Below are 11,451 nucleotides of genomic sequence, written 5' to 3' on the forward strand. Positions count from 1 at the left end.
CTGATAAATTTTACGCCATGGCCTGAGAAAATTTTTTCTCACGTAATAGATGCGCAGAGCTAAACTAACTCTGTGGCTGGAAAATTTACCCACTGACAGTGTGGGGAAATTTATGAGCCACAAAAGTAAATTTACTCTTTGGGAAGATAAACTGATTTCACTTGCCACGACAGTAAAATTACCCCAGCAAGTCAGAATAAATTTCTACATCTGGAGTGGCCTACCATCTTTCCCGCGCCACAGGGGCAAATTTCCTCGCGCCTCTGCTCGGCCAGTCCGGCCGGACCAGTACAGAGCTCGCAGCGACCTGCCTGCAGGATGTCTCGTGGCGCAGTGGATAGCGTGGTGTGAATTGAATCACAAGGTTGACGGTTCGACTCCCATTGAAGTCAATAACGTGGGCAAGGTTTAGTCACACTAACATGGTTTTAGCCACTGGCGCAAGCCAGCAGGATAATTTTACCCCTGTGGCGTGAGTTATTTTGGGTCGGTAGAAATTTACCCCTGTGGCTCGGGAAAGATACACCCTCAGTCCATGTGCCCAAATTTCACAAGAAATGGGTGGAGAAATTTCTTACGTCACTGATCAATTTACCTACACATTACATGAGAAATAACTACCGCTTGATGGGGGACCAAGCGTTGCCCGGTCCAAATGCGTAAATTTTCCCCCGGGATTTTTTACAGTGAAACGTACGAATTTCGCCTATGTTTGACCCTGACGGGAATTAAACCTGAGTCTGGGGTTAAAATAAATGTCGTTTTCGTCATCAGCACCCTCAAAAACGTCAGAAACAATGCAAAAACTCGAATAAAAAGAATGTTCAAAAAATACTCCGCTGGGATTTGAACCCGGGTCCGAAGTTCTCCGATTCGCTCGAAACTGGCACCATTGGTTTTCTCTCGTCGTCCCGATTCCAAAAATACCCCTACATGCCCTCCTAGCTGCATCCGTTGCCGAGATCCTCCTCGACCCCCTGTAGACCATGATGCACCTGCAGCAGCGCCCCCCGGGGGTCGGATCGGATTTGCTGCCACCGGGCGGTTCTTAGGGTCACCCAAGGAGGCTGCATACCAAATTTTGGGCAAGATCGGACCACGGGAAGTCCTCGGACGGACGGACGGACGGACGGACGGACGAACGAACGAACGGACGCACAGCAGGGATCATACTATATGCCCGTCCCTCCGTCATTTTTTTTACAAAAAATTAACGGGACGGGCCAAAAAGGACGGTGTGAGATACACTCACTTGTCTGCTTAATTAACATAAACTAACCATGTATAAATCAGCTCGCACTTGAAAGTGTTAAAAGTGATACTTAAAAGAGGAAGGTTTGAAATGCGCTCACTTCTCTGCTTAAGCAACGTAAACTAACATAAAGTTAAATCATCTCGCATTTAAATGTTATAAAGAATGAAATTGATACGTAGAAATTGAACGAAAAACACGCACAAAAAAGCGAGTAGGCGCAACTGTTATAGATGTCCGCTGAGAGACCAAGTAATAAAATAAAAAGCAATTAGGAGAAATATACACAGAGAGAGTGACTAGGTACCCCACTGTGGGAAAAAATCACAGCAAATCCTTTAGTGATTAGTACAGCTGTCACTGTAGTTCAGAGTACAGGATTTACTGTACCTTATTACAGGATCTACTGTACTTTGTACGGAATTTACTGTTACTATGCGTGACAAAAGTAAGCGACCCCTCCGGCCGGGCCTGGCGATACCCCGCGCCCAGGCCGCTGCCGAGACAGGCGGACTCCTCGGCAGATGGACCGACGCAGGGCTGTGCTGTTGTCAAACTATCACTGCAGGTGCACAATAGCTTTATTACCCCCCGACGAGTGAATGACACCCTGGGCCAGCCGCCGGTCTGGATGCCACAGAGCGGCCGAGCGGTTCTGCTCCTGCTGCTGGCCGGGTGCTATTTTAAAGTAAATTTCATGCGAATATGACTTTTTTTGACACCACTACCAAAATGCGTCTCAATCTGAGCTGATTATTTCATTGTAGGTATCTAGTAAACTTTTTCTTACTTCATCAAAATGATCTTAGAAAATTAATTTTTACATGTATAAGTCGGAAATTGAGTCCTCAATACAGTGGCCAACATTCCCAACATGTCAAAATAACGCCCTAGAAAATTTGCATTCTAGAATTAGCCGGGTTGCCTGCAGGCTATTGTGTCGCAGGTCTCATTCACTGCCTGGGTGCACCGGCGTGAGGGTGCTGACAAGCTGATTTATTGCCCCTTGACTCAAAAAAGAAAATTTTTAAACAACTTATTTTTTGGGTTTCGAATTTAGTGGAAATGGGTTCCTTTCGAAGCTGCGAGTCCAGTGAATTTGAAATTTTGTTCTACGACAAATTTTAACCGAAATTCCAGACCAAGTCCAGTTTTCCCGCGCATCGGACTTCCCAGGCCACAGGCCGGGTCCTCTGCCTCTGCACTTTGGCACATGCTGCCCCCCTCCCCCCCACGGCACCTGCAGTGAAGTTTGACAACAGCGCAGCCCTGCGTCGGCCATCTGCCAGGGTCCGCCTGTTTGGCAGCGGCCTGGGCGCGGGGTATCGCCAGGCCCGGCCGGAGGGGTCGCTTACTTTTGTCACGCATAGTACCACAGGAGTGGAGTACGGAATATCCTGTACCAGGTACAGTAATTGCTGTAACCAGGTACAGTAAATACTGTGTCCTGAACTACAGTAAATCCCGGCAAAAAAATTAACGGGATTTACTGTGGTTTTTTCGCACAGTGCCGCTGAGAGGAAAAATAATTGATAGAAATTGGAAAAAATGCACTGAAAAAAGCAAGTAGGCACCCACGGATAGGTTGCATGGTTTATGGGAATTGAAAAAATTGTACTCATAAAAAGCGACTAGGAACAATTATTGCAGCTACCCGCTGAAAGGCTTGCTCACGGGAACCCGACGTTTAGGCCATACAAACTTGCGTGGCTCCACCGGCAAGGGAGTGACCGCAACGGAGCCGTGGATGCAGGGACGTGTCCGCTTCAGCTCTTCCAGCATGCCGCAGCACTGCTTCATGCCAGTGGCCGGCACTCTCAGATAGCCAACCCACACATGCTCTACAAATTCAAAAGCGTACATTGTATGCTCTACCTGGAGCATGCCTGCAAGCGCGCTCTAGCTAGCGCATATAAGAGATATTCGGCGTCGCCAAAGAATCTTCATGAAGATTATGTTTTCTGTCTTGTATTGTAACCTTCAGTCTGCCGCTGACTCGATGCTTTGGTGATGGCCACGCCGCTCAGCGCGTTAGCGCGCCGCCGCACACTCGATCTCAGTTTGAAAACCCGGGGTGAGTTTCGACTCCACCACACCGCAGCATCGACAGCACCAGCAGCGCGGCAACGGTGGCGCGGGCGCCACCTCCGCGACAGGGGCGCCACGGGTCGGGAGGTAACGTCTCGCATTGAAGGCAAGGCTTCGCCGTGAAACCACACTACAAACCTAACTGTCTCCTTAGTACACACTTACAAATGCATGCTTGCAAAGACACATTTACAAACGCATGCTTGGCGCCGTTTAACTCCATGCTAAGCATGGGCGTTTGGAAGTGTGTACTTGCAAGCATGCATTTGTAAGTGTGTAAGCGCCTGCGAAGGGCGAGGTAGGCAACGCGCCGCGGCCGGTTGTCGAGCGTGCTGCATGCCGAGGTTCGCAGGCGGCCGGCCGGACCGGAAACACGGACCGGGCAGCGTGCTGCAGAGGAAGGCAGCGCGGCGGCTTGTTTCGGCCGAAACTGCACGGAAAAAACTTTGTCGTGTTTTACAAGGACTGGTCACCTCAGCTAAGGGTCTTGGCCCCCTGGCCCTTAGGAAAACCCGTCTGGCTAAGTAGCTCCTTACCCAAAACGTTGTTTACATGTCCGCCATGTTGAGCCTAAACCTAATTACCGATGCTTCACACTCAATAAACAAATTTTAAACCCGAGTAAAGGTAGAAAAGTTACAGAAAATACCAAGGAAAAATGTGCGTTTTTTTCCTTTTCGAGTGCTCGTTTCCTCTGGATGATCGGGTTCATTCACGTTCGTGAAATATGTGGTCGGCTGAGGGAGCGCCGTAGCGTAAACGTAATCCGAATTTCTTTCAGCAATCCTTCCTTGTTTTTGAAAAACGAGTACAGAAACGGGGTTTAGCGTTAAATTTACGTAGCAAAAAAGTTTTCGTTGTTTTTATTAGTTAATTTTCTGCATTCCTACAATTGGCAAATTTGGGGAATTTTCGTGGTTCGGGAAGTTACTTTTCTTCAGTGTGCGGTGTCTGCCCTTACCGGGCATCGGCTGGCCATGTGCCGCAGCAGCGCGGCGTCCCGGGGCAGCACTGCAGGCGCGGCGTGCGAGGGTCCACCACCTCCACCGCCGTCCAGCTGCAGTTCCTCCACCACCAAGCCGCACCCCTTTTACTACCGTCGCCAAAGAATCCAACCCCCCCTATGGCGATACCCCCGCTCGAGGTCCCCGTAAAGTGGCACCATCTGGTGGCAGAAAGCAGCCATGATAGCCGAAGGCCCACCTCGCAAAAGTTATAGCTTTTATTCCCCTGGTCGTCCAAGAAATTGAACTGGACCGGTGTGGCTGATGCATAAAGTTGGCGGACATCGCCAAAACCGCCAAACCAACGACAACTTGTCAGAAATAAGGAAAGAGTCGATTTAAATCGATGAGCAAAGTAGGGTTATGGACGTCCATGACGTCATCACCAGCCTCACGACTACGAACAGCGCAAGGATATCCCAAGGTCCTCCGACGGACAGCACTAGCAGCACACCACAGCACAGGCCCACCTGCTCGACCGCACGGAAATTCCGTCCAGTCTCATCAATTTAGAATTTTCCACCGATAGAGAAGTGAGGGAAAGGCCACCATCCACAAAAACCTGCATGCCATAGCTTCTTTGCCCCTCTCGAGACGTCGCCGGACTCGTCGAAGAGCCGGCAGCTCGGTCGCGTATAATGTAGGAAAGATATGCATCGCCTAACCGGGGCTCCCAGACGGAGGGGCCCAGGGGGGGCCCCTTGTCTCCCAAACCCCATGCCAGAGCTTCTTTGCCCCTCCCGAGACGTCCCCGGGACTCGTCGAAGAGCCGGCAGCTCGGTCGCGTAAAATGTAGGAAAGATATGCATTGCCTAACCGGGCTCCCAGACGGAGGGGCCCAGCGGGGCCCCTTGTCTCCCAAACCTGCATGCCAGAGCTTCTTTGCCCCTCCCGAGACGTCGCCGGACTCGTCGAAGAGCCGGCAGCTCGGTCGCGTATAATGTAGGCAAGATATGCATCGCCTAACGGGGCTCCCAGACGGAGGGGCCCAGCGGGGCCCCTATCTCCCAAACCTGCATGCCAGAGCTTCTTTGCCCCTCCCGAGACGTCGCCGGACTCGTCGAAGAGCCGGCAGCTCGGTCGCGTATAATGTAGGCAAGATATGCATCGCCTAACGGGGCTCCCAGACGGAGGGGCCCAGGGGGGCCCCCTTGTCTCCCAAACCTGCATGCCAGAGCTTCTTTGCCCCTCCCGAGACGTCGCCGGACTCGTCGAAGAGCCGGCAGCTCGGTCGCGTATAATGTAGGCAAGATATGCATCGCCTAACCGGGCTCCCAGACGGAGGGGCCCAGCGGGGCCCCTAGTCTCCAAACCTGCATGCCAGAGCTTCTTTGCCCCTCCCGAGACGTCGCCGGACTCGTCGAAGAGCCGGCAGCTCGGTCGCGTATAATGTAGGCAAGATAGCATCGCCTAACCGGGGCTCCCAGACGGAGGGGCCCAGCGGGGCCCCTTGTCCCCCAAAACCTGCATGCCAGAGCTTCTTTGCCCCTCCCGAGACGTCGCCGGACTCGTCGAAGAGCCGGCAGCTCGGTCGCGTATAATGTAGGCAAGATATGCATCGCCTAACCGGGGCTTTCCCCAGACGGAGGGGCCCAGCGGGGCCCCTTGTCTCCCAAACCTGCATGCCAGAGCTTCTTTGCCCCTCCCGAGACGTCGCCGGACTCGTCGAAGAGCCGGCAGCTCGGTCGCGTAAAATGTAGGCAAGATATGCATCGCCTAACCGGGGCTCCCAGACGGAGGGGCCCAGCGGGGCCCCTTGTCTCCCAAACCTGCATGCCAGAGCTTCTTTGCCCCTCCCGAGACGTCGCCGGACTCGTCGAAGAGCCGGCAGCTCGGTCGCGTATAATGTAGGCAAGATATGCATCGCCTAACCGGGGCTCCCAGACGGAGGGGCCCAGCGGGGCCCCTTGTCTCCCAAACCTGCATGCCAGAGCTTCTTTGCCCCTCCCGAGACGTCGCCGGACTCGTCGAAGAGCCGGCAGCTCGGTCGCGTATAATGTAGGCAAGATATGCATTGCCTATCCGGGGCTCCCAGACGGAGGGGCCCAGCGGGGCCCCTTGTCTCCCAAACCCGCATGCCAGAGCTTCTTTGCCCCTCCCGAGACGTCGCCGGACTCGTCGAAGAGCCGGCAGCTCGGTCACGTATAATGTAGGCAAGATATGCATTGCCTAACTACGTCTTTGGAGAAGGAGCGATTGTGCGCTCCCAGTCCTTTGAGACCTGTATTCGAAAGGTCCTTTTAGTGCACCAGGCGCACCCGCACGCGTGGAGCGCTGGGCAGCATGTCCACACCTCAAGTGCGGTTCTCTAACGAGTTGTTGTGCGAGGTTCTCTGTCCTGCTTGCTAAGGCCTTTTTTACTTCCCAAGACGTTCCTGGACTGTCTTGGAAGAGGCAGCTTCCTTGACGCCCCCAGGAAATTAAATTCCCTTTCGAAATGTGGCCTATTGCAATGTTTGCTTGAGTTTTAGTTTTAAATGCGTGGAGGAATGTGTTACATTCTTCAGTGTTTTTTTTTATACATCTTGATTTTTTTTGTAGGTTGAGTGTGTTATTTTGTGGAATGAATAGACCCATTATCATTTTAATCTTGATTTATTCCATCATGGCATGTTTCATGTTAAATTTGATAAGTCCTTATGCTAACATTAACAAAATTAAACTTTTAAATTTGCAAAAAAAATAATAGACTAACAAATGCACAACCAGACTTGTGTGCTGACTAGCGCAAATTTTTGAAACATTTATTTATCAAAAGGTCAAGAACCAGTGAAGTTAAACTAATATTCCGTGATGCCACCCTGGCGCTCGATGACCTGCTCAAGTCGTCGTGGCATAGAGCGAACGAGGTGCTGTAGTCGCCCAATCCTGGTTTGCCAGATTCGCCACACGTCTTCAACGTGGGCCTGAAGCTGTGGCCTGGTCCTCTCGTGCCTATTGTCCCATTCATTGACGCACTGCGCCCACAAATGCTCAATAGGGTTGAGGTCGGGGCTGTTGGGTGGCCAAAAAATTACCTGTAAAACGAAAAAAAATCAGTTAAATTTTCCGTAATTTGCATTTTTTTTTCTCAGTCATTGATTGAGTTACGTTAAAACGCGAACGCGCATCGCGTTAGAGACCGGCCGCGCACCGCACAGCAAACGTGAGGACAGGCCGCAAATCGGGGCTTTTAGCAGCGCAGTCACACGAGTATGCGAATATCCCCACCATGCACCGGAGTCGAAAGGTTTGCCAACCTCCAGATATTGCCAAAAATGAGGGGGCGCTTTAGGACCTATGCCTCCTTCCTACCCCCTTTCTACCCCCTTCCTACCCCTTTCCTACCCCTTCCCTAGCCCTTTGCTACCCGAAAAAAGGCGCCTGGCCTGCCCATTAAACAATTATTGAAAGTGATCTCAGAGATGGCATGCACAGTTAATTAACTTGAACACAGTACCTCAACATCCTCCTGTCTGGCGAGGAAATTCATTGTGTTTCCGGCGGTGTGGATTGAGGCGTTATCCTGCATGAATCGGATCGGTTGACCGGGCTGCAGGGCACGGGCGGCTGGCAGGAAAAAGTCCTCAAGGATACGGACGTATCCTGCAGACGTCATGCGCGGTGGCGTAGGGGCCAGCGCCACGGCGCCATGACGTCCAGAGATGCACCCCCAAAAGCCGGCCGTGACGTGGCCGCTTGCTGTCTTGGGTACTAGGTTCTCTTCATCATACCTAAAAAACAAAAAAAAAATCATATTTTTATACAAGATATTAGGCCATGGTAGTGTGTCATGGAGTCTTCCTGCGGGTGTCGATGGAACACCGTTGGTCACGTGATACCACAATTGTGGTTGAGCCTCTCAAGTTCGAAGCTACCGGCAGGTAAACGAGCGAGCACTGCTGTGTTGCGGGCTGCCTGCGCCAAGGCGCTCGCACTCGCACGGGCGATCCGCGGCTGGTGATTCAACGCGAGAAATTAAATTCAGCTGGCGCGGGGAAGCACCCGTGGGCGCACTGTAGAAAAAAGGGGGGGGGGCATAGACTTGCCGATCAGTTGGAGGAGGCAGTGAGTGTATGTTGCGTTTCAGATCAAACGGACAAACGAAGACACAACACTTCTCTGCCTAACAAGGGAGAAAACGCGACGAATAGCTCATGCATAGTAAGGAGAATCTTGTTCATGTTGAGTTACTACACTGCAAATCCCCCGAAAACACACGAACTACTCACCGAGTGCCCGGGCGCCGCCAAAGTGTGATCTGGCCATTCTCATCGGAGCGCCACGTTTTCTCGTCGGAGAAGTGCACGCTGTCCCAGTAGTCTTGGTCCCTGTCGATGTTGTCATAGGCGAACTGAAGGCGCACTTGCTTGTGAATGTCCGTCAGGAGAGGCTTGTTGGCAGCTTTCCTGCTGTGCAGACCATCAGCACGACACCTGAACATTGAAGGAAAAATAAATTACTGTAATGCATTAAAACCCTGTCCTCCAAATTAAGAAGTGCATATTTACGGATAATGGAGAATTAATGATTAACCATTGTGCGCCTGAGCTAGGCAACCCCACGCGCTAGCCTGTGTTGTGGGCTGCCTACGTTTCGGCGTCACAGCGCGCCGGCGTTCCGGCCAAGCACGTGAAGCCGTAACGTACTCAGCCCACAACACGGGCTCGCGCGTGGGGTTGCCTAGCTCAGGCGCACAATGATTTATCACTAATCCTCAATTAAACCCGTAACTCGTCGCAACCCGCCGGCTCGTTCGCCTCGAATCAGCAGATTTGTGACGCGCCGCCGCAGACGTCAGCCCACCTGTCTCTCTCGCACTCAGTGTGCGTTCCGTGCAGTAGACGTGTTGCTAGTTTGGAAAAGCCAAACAAAGCAAAAGGGGCCGAAGGAAAGGGGGCTCAAAACCGGAATTTGACGTCTGTTCCCGTCGCAATGCATGCGCGTCGAGATGCGCGCCGATCTTGGTTTGCGCCGATAACCACTGCACTGGCAAAGCCTGCCGAGCGATTCCGAAGAGTCGTTTCGACGCACCGTCCCTCTCGCACCTTTACTGGAAGACCCGCGAGTGAGTGAGATAAATCGTTGAAACAACCTTTCGTCTCTCTGTCTCTCTCGCTCTCACGGTGCGTCCCGAGAGCGCAACAAACACAGATCGACAAAATGTAGTCTAGTCGCACCGTCTCTCTCGCACTCTTATAGGAATCCTCGTGAGAGCGAGAGAGACAGAGAGACGAAAGGTTGTTTCAACGATTTATCTCACTCACTCGCGGGTCTTCCAGTAAAGGTGCGAGAGGGACGGTGCGTCGAAACGACTCTTCGGAATCGCTCGGCAGGCTTTGCCAGTGCAGTGGTTATCGGCGCAAACCAAGATCGGCGCGCATCTCGACGCGCATGCATTGCGACGGGAACAGACGTCAAATTCCGGTTTTGAGCCCCCTTTCCTTCGGCCCCTTTTGCTTTGTTTGGCTTTTCCAAACTAGCGACACGTCTACTGCACGGAACGCACACTGAGTGCGAGAGAGACAGGTGGGCGAAAGGTCGTTTCGTCGCTCTGTCTCTCTCGCAATCACGGGGCGTCCCCTGCCACAGCGACAGCCTTCTTCACTCAGTCGGCAGTGAAAAAGCCCTCAAAATGAACTACACTTGGCCGAGAAGCGGCCACGCCGCTACGTGCACGCTACGCCTGTGCTACGCCCCCTACGATACAGAAAATTTCATGCAGAATCCTATTTCGGGCTCAGATTTGAAAAAGGACAAACGATTACTGAGATACGAACGGATTAAGTTAACTATGCGCAAGATGGCCGGAGCGCTCTGCTTGGCTTGCCATCGCGGAAACGTGGACCCAGGTGTGCCCAGCGAGTACCCGCAAGGATGAACAAACTAGAGCACAAAATGTAAACTTACCTCCTGCGAGCGGTCGTCATGGAGGCTGGGTACTCTGGGAACAGCTCCCGGACGACGGTGGTAACTGCCCGCTTCTTCGATGCGTCCACACTGGCAACGAGGTCGGCGTCGTCCTCCCGTGTGGTGGCACGAGGCCGTCCGGTCTTGGGACGGTTCTCTAAATTCTCAAATCCCCCTTCCGCGCCGCGCCTGGCCCACATCTTGATAGCTGACCTTCTCAAGCTAACCAACGGATGCCGTTCGATTCGGTCCCAAGACCAGCCCAAAGAATGCAAAGTGAAAATGAGAGATCGCTCGGCTGGCTTCGAGTAACCTTGTCGCTCCATAGTCAATCACACACTGACTATTCGACTGGTTCGCTGGACCTCTTCCGCACTGCGACGTTGTCAGCTCAACGCACATTTCAACAAATAATTTGAGAAAATAAAAAAGAGGCTTACTAAATTATCTATTATTTTTACGATACTGCACTGTCTGTTTCAACAGCATTCCGCGAGTTTTATCGTTTTATTTGCCGTCAATGAGTAACAATTTGTCGCGAATGAATGAGAAATGAAAATATGGCAACGCTGCGTGTGCACGCATCGACAGGTGAAGAGAAAGGGCGGCGGAAAAGCGAGGTGAAGGGGGAGGGGTTGCTTGGCTCCGCCTGACGGTGCATGGCGGAAGCTGCGGAAGAAGAGTGGAAGGGGGGCGGCGGAGCAGGCGACGCAATACAGTAGCAGACGACCGCCAGAGTTTGACAACACACCTTTGGCTCTTCGCAACGCATGTTCCGTGCACGGATGCTACGGGGAGCGAGTGACGCTGTACTGTCGGATACTGCCAGTGTGATAGACAACACGTTTTCTGTACACGAGGTAAGTTCCATGATTTCATTAATTATGTTTTATGTGTATTCGTATGGAGAGTCGATACCGCCGTGGCCTGGGCCTCGGCAAGCCGGCTTCGAACGAGTGTCAAAATATTGTTGTGTGAGGTAGTGCCAGTAGCGCCAACTCGGGCCGTCACCCGCGTAGCAGGGCGCGCACAGCAGACTGATTCCGAACAGTCGTTTCGTAGTGCTGTCTTTGTCGCACCCTTCCGGGCAGCCCGTGAGTGCGAGAGAGACAGATCCATGAAAGGTCGTTTTGTCTCTGTCTCTCTCGCACTCACGGGGCTTCCTGTAACGGTGTGTCGCCCAATCTGCATGTGCACTCCACTTGAAAATTTCTGACG

At 52.4% G+C, this 11,451-nt stretch overlaps 1 protein-coding gene across 1 annotated transcript in view; it reads left to right on the forward strand.

Moving 5' to 3' along the window:
• The window catches only part of LOC117646291, a 62,464-nt gene extending 59,165 nt beyond the window's left edge, over window positions 1-3,299 (forward strand). The window contains exon 13 of the mRNA XM_034387157.1: window positions 3,237-3,299. The gene's annotated coding sequence lies outside the window, so the exon portion shown is untranslated. The remainder of the gene's footprint in view (window positions 1-3,236) is intronic.
• Window positions 3,300-11,451: the final 8,152 nt, after the last annotated feature.

This window comes from Thrips palmi, unplaced genomic scaffold, assembly GCF_012932325.1.
Source record: "Thrips palmi isolate BJ-2018 unplaced genomic scaffold, TpBJ-2018v1 HiC_scaffold_10, whole genome shotgun sequence".
In the NCBI taxonomy this organism is placed as follows: domain Eukaryota; kingdom Metazoa; phylum Arthropoda; class Insecta; order Thysanoptera; family Thripidae; genus Thrips; species Thrips palmi.